Below are 13,040 nucleotides of genomic sequence, written 5' to 3'. Positions count from 1 at the left end.
ACGTTTATACTCAAATATTGATCGCGACTTAAACTCGAGTTGGTTGCAACGCTGGCATTACAAGGACCTTCATCCAGTACCAACTCAAATCGATTCACCAAGTTCCAAGATATCAGCCGCCGTCACCTCACGTTTTTTAAATGAAATATCTTTCGTATAAATAATTTCACGGGTGATATTGTACTCTAGTAATCCTAATTTTTTTATAAGCAGAAGACAATGAGTGTTAATTGCATAGGTAAATGCATAATTTTGTTAATAATGCCATAGTTAATCTAGCTCAAGTGCGTTGAGTTGAAGTTAGTTTTTAAAATACGAACACTAACTCAAATTCAACTTGAGAGTGAGGACTCTAGATACTGCCTGGTTCTGGGCTCTTAGTCCCAATGTGGAGAGAAATACTCCCAAGCGAAAGTTTTAAAATCATTTTTAAAAATGGATTCTTTAAGGAATAAAAGGCATGATTTTTCGCACTGGTTTCATAAATACAGCGATTTAGACTCGTGCACATAAGACTTTTTCACTTTACATTAAAAGTACGATTTCACGCAACTAATTCGTGAATTTGACTTAGTAAAATAAATTTATGAATGAGAATATTTTAAAGTCGGATTTCAATATCTGTGTGACTTCTTACGGTCTCCAGAATGCAGGAGATGAATTTGCATTATTTAACCAGCTATACTCAGAAGAATTTCATAAAAACGGAAAAAACGATGATTATTAAAACGTATTTCCCGTTCTATGTAATTTGAAGGAAATTAAGCGATATTTAGACAATATATTTAAAAATATGCACCTCCTATGAAGGGTTTGATAGAGACTACTATGACGGCTGAAATTTCACAGTAAACTTTTATTTCGACTGAGTGACCAAGGTGTTCGTTCTCGTCCTGTAAGTAGCGTGATAGTCAAAGAAAGCCGATAGTGTCTATAACTTCCGTTAACATAATTATGTAATCATTTTAATGAAAAGATCAATGAAACGCCATCTCGGTTATGATATAGATACACCTGCGGTTACGTTACGATCTAAAATAGGCTCCCGGACTCTGGGAAACTCTTGAGCAATGAACATGAATACTGACGTAGTTCGGACCTAACTCCTGTGGGACTCACACCATTTCCTCCACCGTAGCCATATGGCTACGTCCTCACATTCTGAGCATATGAATCGCTCCTCTCCGCAAATTAGTATCTCAAAAATCATTCCATACAAGCAGTGGCCGATCCAGGATAGGGACATGCGGGGGCCTAAGTGGGGTTAAAATTCTAGCAGTAGTGGGGGTCGGGAAAAAAATCACCATTCTATCTAGTGTAAATTGAATACCCAAGGGGGGCTAGGGCCCCTTAGCCCCCCCTTCATAGATCCACAACTGCATACAAGCGTATCTTGAATGTCTAGTCCAGGAAATCGTACGTGTAAATTTTGAGCTATATAATCGTATCTGAAAGTTCTTCCATAAAATCGTACGCCAGAATATCAGTTGACAATGGACGGAATTTCAGATATCGCTATATGGCTCAAATTTTATAAATACGATTTTTTGGACTAAAAATTCAAGAATCGCCTGAATAGAATGATTTTTGACACACTACTTTACGGCTAGGAGCTGTCGATATGAGGCTCTCGCAGAAAACCCACGCTCTTTTTGCCGTCGAATCGTCACAAATCGTTGTTGAAGCTAGGAACACCTTGATCCACACATTAGTTTCTTTTTGGAGCCGGTAGAAATAAGCCCGTCAAGGGAAAGAGATGGTTGCGAAACGGAAATTCAATATGGACGCCTACTGCTTGTAAATTACATGTAAGTATCATAACAGTCAGCAGGAAATGACATTTAATAGCAGTGAGGTGGCCAGGAATTTCGTTCGGGTGCTGTCCAAAATCAGGGGGAATGTTTTTGAAAAACAGGGTGCTAAGTAGAGGGGTTCAAACTAATTTTAACACTTTTCAATATAAAAAAACTTTATTTGTCAAAGAAATCTCTTGTAAATTCATGATTTTTCAACATTTTGTTTTCTTTTATGAAGAAAAGTAATTGTGTTTTTATATTTCGGGGGGACCCGGACCACTCTGACCACCCCCTGACTACGCCACTGCTGTATAGATTATTTTTCACCTTCCTTCATTCACAAATAAGCTTGCCCTGAAGATTTATTCTTTCTATCAAGGTCACTCGTAGAAATTGAACAACATTTGACTCTGGCGTCGTTATCACCCAAGGTAGCTATATTGCTACGGGTCATTCCGAAGAAACAAATTGATGTATCGCCTAAATATTTCACTATGTATTACTAAAGATGAACATAGAAGCAACATGCTTAAATATATCCTCAATCGCAAGCAGAAATTGTTTAGGGCGGATATGAGTTAAACCATCAAAGAGCGGAGTACCAAGCGACGGTTAAATTCCAGGTACGCCGAATCAGATAGTGCATGTCCTCCAGATGCATTCTACCTGAGAGATTGGTTAATCTATTTCCAATTAATTCTTCCGTTTTTCATTTCAAAAGAGTAATTAGCTATATAAAAGGTCTAAAAAGTCCCTTATTTATTTCTTATATAATTCACTCGACATAATTATTCTCCGATTCCATTAAAAGTTCTCTCTTTGGCTTATTACATCCTCTATTTGATGATAGAAAATATTCCGATATAGATCATTCAAATAAAAATGCATTCCCCAAGTTTTATATTTATTCGATTGCAGTTATTGTCCATGTTCAATGTCATTTACAATCGTCTCGAAGGTTATTAGGAAAACGAGGTTCTTCTTGATAAAAATAAACTTTTTCGTGGTTTACTGCGAGGTATATAGTTTATCTACCGACGTTTCATGACCCCTACTGGTCGCTTCTTCAATGGTGATTTGGCTGCTTCCTGTGTGGGTAGAAATATATAATTTTCAATTCGGTGGGTATGGCATGTATTTCAACCCACACCGGGAGCAGCACAATCGCCTATGAAGAAGCGACCAGTAGGGGTCGCGAAACGTCTGGAGATAACCTGTACTACGCGGTAAGACACGGAAAAGTATATCAGCCATCCACCGCGAAAGCCTCAGTCTTCTTCCCTTCATAGTCTAACACTCAGACAGCTTAATCGGTGATGTTGTTTATTATCAGCAGAGATGCCATCCAAACAAATAGCTGGCCTGCCCAAATTAGATTGGGTTACTCCGCTGACTCGTCACTTCCTTGCTTTTTCTGTTACGTACAACCGAACTCTTGTCTAGTGACTGATTCGCTTGCATATCAACTATTTAAGTGATGCAATTATATATATTTTCACCAGTGTGACATAACTCACATTCTCCTTGACATGTTCACAATTCGTCCCCGAGCGTCAAGTATTGGTGTAACCCACACGGATACACTCTTCCGTTGACTGAGAGGAATAGTCGATATCATCTCCTTCAACCAGTGGCAGTTATGAAACCCTAACTTTGGCTGGGATCCCTTATACTCAGGGGCGGTCTAGCCTGGTCGGCGATCAGGGCCCCGAGCTTAGGCACGACCACCGAGAGAGAAAATCGGTGGTCGTGCCTAAGCTCGTGGAAAATCTCTCTCGGTGGTCGTGGCTTAGGGGGGGGGGGGGCCACAACGCTTGCATCTATAGTGTAGCGTACATTAAAGGCGTTATAAAAATAGTAAGATTTCTTGAATCAAAGTTTTATTGCAATTATAAAAATTCTAAATTTTCATTAGTTGCTTTAATTACAACATAGTGTAAAATAATCACATGAAAAAATAAATTAAATAAGGTTGTCAGGAGATAAAAAAGAACCTGATTCTTTTTCGAAAGGGTTATTAGAAAACGTTATTTTATTGGATTTTAGTGCGGTTTCATGGAAATAAAATCACTAAATAGATAACAGAACCATAATAGATTATTAAATTTTATAAGATGGGAAATTCTCACTTTACAGAGTAATTTTTTCTAACGGAATTGCTATTTTTATTAATTTTGATGTAGTTTATAAGAGTCAGAATAGTGCTCAAATCCATTTCCGGGCATATAATTTTCCTAAAATTTTCCGGGGGAGGACCCCGTATCCCCCGGGAAGGAGGGTCACATCATGATGCCTAGCCCCCAATCACGCCAGGCAACCCCTGCTTATACTAATTTAATGGCGCGTTAATTTCAGGCAATCGGAGTAAGAAAACAGTTCATTTCCCTGAGACACAACTTATTCCTTACCATGAGAAAATTGCGCCAAATTATTTAGGCTTATACGTTAAAAGGCTTCAGTCAGTTAACGTTCGTTTTAAAATTAATCCATGTAAACATAGAATCGGAAAGGTGCAGTGGGCTTAGCCTCTTCCCGAGAGTCTACGTTCAGATATCACGAAAGAAATTCACTCGGAAACTGAGTACATATTTCAATTGAATCATCCCGGTCTAATAAATGCGCAGGTTGTTTTTCAGAATACCCTTAAATTTTGTACATAAGTACCTTAAAATAATGAAACACTTTTCAAAGGAATTTCTAAATAAGTCCTTAACACCTTCAATGCGGGCCCGATTTCCATGAACGTCGTGAGAATCGGCCGATAGAATAAGAAATAAAAATTAGATAGTGGTTTTCGCGCCATAACTTCCGTCCGACCGGCAGAGCACGGCAATTGACGTGCTCCGTATCTAGGCTTGGACTGGACCACGTCACTTGGTGTGTTCCGCGCTGAATGTGTTAAAGTTTCTTTGGTGTTCTATAGAATTCCTCTGGACGTTCTGTAGAAAGTCCTTGCCATAATTTTCCAGTTGAATTATTGAAAATAAAAATTTTAAATCGGAAATATTGTACTGGAAAAGTTTTAAACGCTAATTGAGAATAAAGATTTAAAAATAAGTAAATGCAAGCAAAAAAACGACAGAGGTGAGACTTGAACGAATGACCTATACGCATCATCACGTGGAAATATACTGTATCGAAGTACCATTAGTGTTGGCACATACCATGTTTATTGTTCTTAGTGGACCAAGAGTCCAAGAACAATAAACATTTCTTTATCTTTATACCAAGCGATTATCAATTTATATATAATAGAATGCTGGAATAAAAACTTGCATTGAGAAACCGCGATTGCAACGATTACCGCGTGATTTTCAACGATCACCGATCAAAATTCACAAACTCATGTTTAACTATGTGGTGTTCCATTGTAAGGTTTCTTGGACAAATATCTATTACTTATACCACGTCTGTTTTAATATATAGCGACCCGAATTTTGATGAATAATTGTCATAATCAGGCGTGAATTATTAGCTATTTATCTTATTATCGTAACCATAGTTACGCTATGGAAGGAGAGATGAATTTGAAACGGACGCCAGTAAAGGGGAAAAAGATAGGTAAAATGGTTTCGTTTATCGGAGTATCGTCCTGGCTATTAAATGTCTTTAAAATTCTAACTGGTCTCTAAAATCTTATACATTGCATAATTTAAAAATATTTATTTTAAAATCACAATCCTATGTCAGTTGCATAAGTATTAAGCGTTTAGCAAGTTTACTTTTATAATCTTTCTAATTTCTGTTAGCACTTAAATGTTCTTCCTTCCTCACACTGAAGCCTCTTCATGCCTGCCCCACGTAGGCATCATTCCAATCGCTGCATTTCAACGAATACACTCCATATCTGTCTGATTGATCCATCGGATCCTTCGGGTCGGATCCACTTTACAATCAGCTTTCAACTGATCAACGATTACCACCCTCAGAGTAAGGATTGGGGTAGAGGGCGCTTTCAGGCTGCGCAGTAGCAGATTCTTGTAGTCAACATGGTTACCACGTGATCGTGGGAAGTAGTGCGGGAATCCCTTGTGGGAAGAATTGTGGGAAGTGTGGGATGTATATGCTGTTTATGCGGCATATGCTGGATCTTGACTACATGCGCAGTAGCCAAAGCGCACTCTCCCCCATCCTTACTCTGAGTTACCACCCGATTATTATCAACAGCCACAGTAGCGGATACAGAAAAAACTCAAGGGGTGGGGTGCAAAAGATATCTTGAGCTACCTTTACTTTTGCCGTAATAAAAAAATAATTAAGTCACATGCAAAGCTTCATCACTGGTCAACAATCCTAGGATTGGTTTGACGCAGACGCAGTTTGACTCAGTTCTCCTTTCAACTAATCTTTTCACACCTACGTATTTCTTCTCTTTCACATCCTTCTTTACTTGTTCCATATATTTTGTTCGAGGTCTTCCTTTTCCGTTCTTGCCTGCCACTTGTCCCTCGACGATTGTCGTCATCAGGCCATCATGTCTCAAGATGTGGCCTATAAGGTTGTTCCGTCTTCTTGTTAAGGTTTTCATGAGGCTTCTCTTCTCTCCTACTCTTCTTAGGACTTCCTCGTTACTTACTCGGTCGATCCATTTGATCTTCATCATTCTTCTGTAGCACCAAATTTCGAAGGCCTCTATCCTATGCAAAGCTTAAGAAAGCTTTATCTAAACTGGTTATACACATATACAAGGCAATACCATCTTGCGATATAAAAAAGTTAAAATTGTGATTCTGCAATGTTCGGCAATTCGGTGGGGGGGGGGGCGTGCCCCCCATATGTATCCCCCACTGAACAGCCAGCAATCCCTTCCCCGAACTCCTGCTAATTGTACTCACTCACTCCTATCCTAATTACCTTTTCGGGGACTTCTCTCCCCCACCTCCTCCTTGCCTCGCTACTTACTCCATCCATCGCATTAAAGAAGAATGGAATCATTAATACTTACCTGTGCTATCACTTTCAATGTTGACTGTAAAACAATGTGCCTCACACAGCCTATGAAGACCTGGGAATAGTGTGAGCATCTGTAATGAAAATTTCAAGCCGATCTGACAATTAGAAGCGGGTTAAAATCAATTACAAGATTCCATCGATGAAACACTTACACGAGGCAAGTTAAGAAAAAACTTTCAAAAATCATGGTGCTTGAACATATTCGAACCCTGCCGTTAATCTACCCATGATATACATGTATCAAGCCATTTCAGGCCAGTAAACGATTTACGTTTACGGTATCTGAAAAAAAATAGGATTATACTTTGATGTAGGGGTAACAACATATATTTTTTTCGGCCTGTCTATTGTTTCCTAAAATTTTTAATTTAATTTTGAAATTTTCAAACTTATTTAAAAGTTTAGTTTTCGGTCAAAAAATTATGAATAAAAATCAGGATGGTAAAACGTAATAGTATATACATTTTAAAATCAAGAAAACGATTTTACAAAAATAAAAACTGGAGACATGGTTAAAAAACTAAAAATCGTGTTTCGATTTTTTTGGGGGTTATTTTACATTGTTAAGACCTGAAACTTTAGGGAAATACATAACTTTAGATGAACTTCAAGTGCATATTTTTTTATTTTTCAAAATATCTGGGGGCACTTTTTACCATCTTAACTTGCTAGATCCTTTGGTCAAAATTCAAGAACAGAACTATATTTACCTAACCCTAACACTGAGCACCCTGAGATGGTTTTACCAGCATAGTAAATGATTAGTTCGCGTTTTAATTTATTCACATTTTTCCTCAAAAACGCACCTTGAATCATATTTCTGCTATAGAAGTATTTCGGCGGGTAAGGGTTAATCTTGGTCTCGCTAATGTGCCACATACGAAGCAAATATGTACTTTGCGCTACGATTCAAACCCCCTCTACACCAACCAAGATTTTTAACATACGTCAAGACGTATGCGAGAATAAAATTCACCAGGCATAGGAAAAAAGTCTTATTTCCCGAATTCCTCATTATTAAGCGACAAATATTTCAATTAGAACGTAAAAATATGAAAGCCTTTCTTTTATGCAGTCACTGAATATTCACGTCTCTCAAAGCGAGATATTACAAGTCAGTATGCAATCAATGCTGATGCTGATTCTTATTTTCATAAAAACGAAAAAAATCAAAGATGTCAGCCTTTTCCTAGAAATTTCGAGGGTCCACCTCTTTCGATTCCTCGTCCGTAAAAGAAGACCAAACTTTCGTTGCTTCACGCCATCGAGAAGAAATTCGCGCGTGAATTTAATTGCATGAAAAATATGCCATCGAGAACTACTGAGGAAATACTGAACGCCATGCCAGAGCTGACTGCGCGGATTCCTGTGATTCCCAACGATCCGTGAAAGATTGCAGCGGTGAATAGCAGTGTCTGTTCAAGCTTTCAAATGCCTCCGGTTTAGGATGTGTTCTTCACGGAGGTATATGCTAACAAACAGCGGAGAGCTATCGCAGGGTTCCCACTCTACTTGAATAATGAAATTCACGGCTTTTTCCAGGTTTTCACGGTTATTTTTCAGATTTTTCACGGTTTTTTTCAGGTTTTCACGGTCCGTTAATAAGCCAACAATAAGAAAATCACTGGCCGTATATGAACAGAAAATTAACGTACGCGAAAAACGCCGTGAACGTTAACGCCGCAATGAAAAGTGATATCTGTTATGACGTGATCTATCGTTTGCAAAATTCAGGGCCGACAAAAGGACCAGCCCAACCGCGCTCTTGCCTGGACGCCGAATACCCTTCGGACCTTCTTCCGTCCGGACACCCGAGGACCTTTTTTAATTCCTCGCCGAGAGATAGTTTTTTGCGCACGTTGTTATTACTGCACAGTGGCCGAATTTCCCCCACACCAATCTTTCTTATTTAACGGAAAATATTTTATTTAAATTGTTTATAGAATATAATAAATTGATTCTTTCTTATTTAACGGAAAATATTTTATGAAAATTGTTTATAGAACATAATAAATCGAAAAACAATTTCATACACCGTATTAGCTCAATTCTAAGACGAACACGATTCTAAGACTACCCTCCTTTTTTGGAGCTCCACTAGGGGAATTTTTTTTTCCTAATAACGAAACGATAATAAAATGAATGCGGAAAAACGATCAATTCTTTATTTTTTTGCTAGGTTGCCTATGTCCCAGGAAACGCAGGATTTTTGCGAGTAATTAAGATATTCATCAAAGGTTTCAAACAATATTTTAGATAATAACAGGAATAGTAGTACTTTATCAAGACACAAAGGTCATATTGTGGATTCGACCCATATCTCTTTCAAAATTCTGAAGGAAAACGCCAACTCACTAAAAAAAAGTTTGCTCTCCACTCAGCATTTACACTGCTATTATGGATTTCAGTCTGATATAAAAATTCATATCCATCAAACACCATTTCCAGTACATGTATTCACGAAAGCAATGTGCATGATGTGCCTAAAACAACCGCATTCGCCGGCGCAGTGACTGGTTGTGAGATAGATGACGAAGGCCAAAAATAGTCTATTACTTGAATTGTTCCTGTCTAATGAATATATTTTAAATATAATTCAGGTAGTGTTGTGTTACTTTCCCACGGCACTGAGCTTCTCCCAATGGTAGTTCCATCCCTTGGGAAGATTACAACTATGTGCTTGTCGTTATTAGGCATAAATGACACATTGTATTTATTTCGTCTCATTTTCGTCAAACGATGGATGCGGGAAAATTATGCGTCGGAACCGCAATTATCAAACGATCAATGCGAGAAACGATACTTCGGGGAACGATATATGCGGGAAAAAATTACATTGTCTATAAGGAACTTTATTTGGGACCAGAAACGGCGAACGATCAATGCGGGAACGATAGATCGAGGTTCCACCGTATAACTTTTCTTTTGAAAGCGGCAGTGTAATGACTTCTTTCCTCTGCTATCGTAATACTCTGAAACCAAAACTGAATCGATTTCTCTAATCAGAGGCAATTCATGTTCCCTTCATACTTTTGCTCTGGAAAAAATGGAACGACTTTTGTAGCAGTTTATATCGCGACGGCATTGAGGCTTTAACGTTACAATCCTCGGCGGGCACGGGGGCACATTCCCCCCAGACACTTAAAAAATATGCATTATTCTGAATACGGTCATATTATCATTGCGCTCGTTTTGTATCATGAGGTATCCTTGTGCCCCCCCCCCCAGGAACAAAATCCTGGATACGGCTTTGCTTGTGCTCCCCCACTCCCCAGAAAGAAATCCTGGATCCGCCTCTGGTTAAAATTTAGGTAAATTGTAATCAATCACACAAACATTTTGTAAGTTGATCAAGCTCTAACTTGAATGGAGCCGAACCCAGGGTAAAGCAGGCGATCTCGCGGACACGGCAGAAGTGCACCCGGCGATTGATTGGCACGCACGCTTTACCTGCTGCCTAAAATGGCAATAGTTTTTCACTTAAACACAAAATTAAATAAGCTAAATTACAGTTTAGGTATTTTTGACGTTGATTTTTCGTTGTATAGCTATATATATTAGGTTACAAACTCTAGTATTCATAATTTTTCCTGACGAAAATTATGCAACCCGATTGACGTCGAGAATTTTGCATTCGATTGTAAGACGAACCCTCTTTTCTGCAGGAGTTAGGAGGAAAAAATACCTTGTCTTAGATAGGTGCAATTAGGTAAATTATAATTCACTTGGTTTGAAATATATAAAGACATAAAAAATACCTGCTGAAACATGTTATTTTCACTTTCACTTTACTTTATTACTCGTCAAATATTTCCACACAAACTTTCCGGTTGCGACGTAAAACTGGCAAGTCCCAGGTCGACGCATGCGAAAATCGTGTAATGCTCTGTTGCCATAAGCGGAAATCTTCTCTCGTTTTCAGGCCGCAACGCGCGAGAATTAGTTACGTCGCGCCGAAAGCTCGCTGTCGCCCGGTTCAAACTCAGGGAGCGTTATGTCCACTAGTGATGGGTCGATCATGAACGATTCGATCAAAAAGATTGAATCACTAGGTGAATCAAATGACTCATGATTCATTTCGTTAAACAAGTCGATCATCAATCATCAATCACTCCGAATTCCGGTATCATATCAATCATCCCGGTTTCCGGTTTATTTCAAAATTTGGAACGATCGGTGCTTGATCTCTTTTCGACAGGGCAGAAATAGTTGTGATAAAATTAAATACTATGTTATAAAGAACTGAATACTTGTGTAATCTTTTTCTTATATGTTTTCCAACAGTTATAAGTATTAATAACATCAATACACGTAAAAGGAAAATATTAAGATGACTCTTAAATTGTAGGAGAACGTTAAGAAGTAGAAGTTAAAGCTGTTAACATTTTACTGTGCCGTTAATAAAATTATCCTGCAGATCAAATTCATGGGTGTGGTGTACTTAGTGTTATATTTTGAGATATATAGTTAGAAATTCTTCTATTAGTGTTAAGAAACTGTGGCAGTTTTGCCTTCCCAAATATTTTCATGACACTACTTCCTTCATTTTTGCAATGTAATTTACTGATCTAGTAAATCACAATCAAAATAGTATATGAAATGATAATATGGATAGCAATCAGCGTTACCAATGATCTTCGCAGATGAGGCAGTATTTATTCGATTATTCAAAGTGATTTATTACATCCATTGATTGAGTCTTGTCGATCTTGATTCCTTTTGAGTCTTTTCGATCATGATTCCTTTGAGTCTTTTCAATCATGACTCTTTTGAGTCTTTTCGATCTTGATTCATTTGAGTCTTTTCGATCATAATGATTGAATCAATTGATTGAATCATTTATGTGACTCGAGTCAAAATGATTGAATCACCAAAATGATCGACTTTGCCCATCACTAATGTCCACAGCGAATAGCAGGTTGTCAAGGTTAGCGGTCTTCCAATCAGAGGATTGAGGGTGTTGAATATACGTTCAAATTTTTCGACACAAATGCCATCTAGATCATCATTTAGTTTCGAAAGCGGTCGCTGCAGCCAGTGGGAAGCCTAATTGGATGGAAGGGGGACTTAGGAGTGACCGAGGGAGGGGAAACCAAGCCAGTCGAGGAAAGTAAACAAGCTGATGAGAAGTGGTGTCATATTTCAGGAGGGGGGGAGAGAAAAGGCCTGCCCTGGGGAAAGATGTTTTTTTTCTTCAGGCAACATTCGTTCCCACGCTTTTCTGACCCATGCGACGATGCTCGCCACAATGAATAGACGTGCGCTGGCAACGAACGAAGTTGAAAATTTCTGGGAAGGTATTATTATCAAGATTGAGAGATTTTTAAGGTTTAAGGACGAAATTCACGGCTTTTTCCATGTTTTTTCACGGTAGACGAAATTCACGGCTAATTCACGGTTTTAAGGTTTTCACGGTTGAGTGGGAACCCTGTATCGGTAGAAAATAACTGCCGACAGGGTACCCAGTTAATGGGGATCCTCGTAGCATTTACAATCAGAATAAGGATCAGGATGGGAGCATGGGCGTAACCAGCGAGGGGCACGAGGGGGCAGCTGCCCCCAGGGGCGCAGCCAGGAATTAAGGCTGGAGGAGGTTTAGGTGCACCTAATACCGGGGTGTGTGGGGGTTTGGTATATCCACCAGGATAAGCGGCAGGTGCGAGATTAGTAAATTGAGGAATTATAATGTAAATGGTTCAAAATGGTGAGATTTACGGCTTTCTGAGGGAAAATTTTATTAATCCTTACGCTATTATATTAGTAATATCAGTCTAATTAAGTAAAATGGATTAAACTTAAAAATTTATCTCAGCTCTGGGGGGTTTTATTCCCCAAACCTTGCTGCGCCACTGGCTGCCCCCCCAGAAGCAAAAATCGTAAATATCTTTGAGGAAAATAATATTTTTCAAGCAAATAATTTTAAAAACTAATTAAGAGCTGTTACAGTTTCCTTAAAATGTTGATTTCATTCACCTTTTCCATGCTTAAATCTTACCTACAACTTGAACAACCATGGCTTGCCCCCACACCCCTAGTTTTGATCCTGGGTACGCCCTTGGATGGGAGGCAAAAAAATTGTCTCTGAATGTTTCCTCATGACTAAAGTAAATCACAAATAATCAACAAAATTCTCCGCACATGTATCAACCCTTGTTACTTAAATGTTATACTTTTATTGCGTTCGAGTTTTTTTCTACCCATTACTAATTTTAATAGACGTCTTCACATCATATTATACTCCGGTAATCACAATATTCTAATGATTTCTCAATGCCTATCTCTCACATGAGC

The sequence above is a fragment of the Ischnura elegans genome, chromosome 7, assembly GCF_921293095.1.
Source record: "Ischnura elegans chromosome 7, ioIscEleg1.1, whole genome shotgun sequence".
Classification (NCBI taxonomy): domain Eukaryota; kingdom Metazoa; phylum Arthropoda; class Insecta; order Odonata; family Coenagrionidae; genus Ischnura; species Ischnura elegans.
This window is presented reverse-complemented; position numbering follows the sequence as displayed.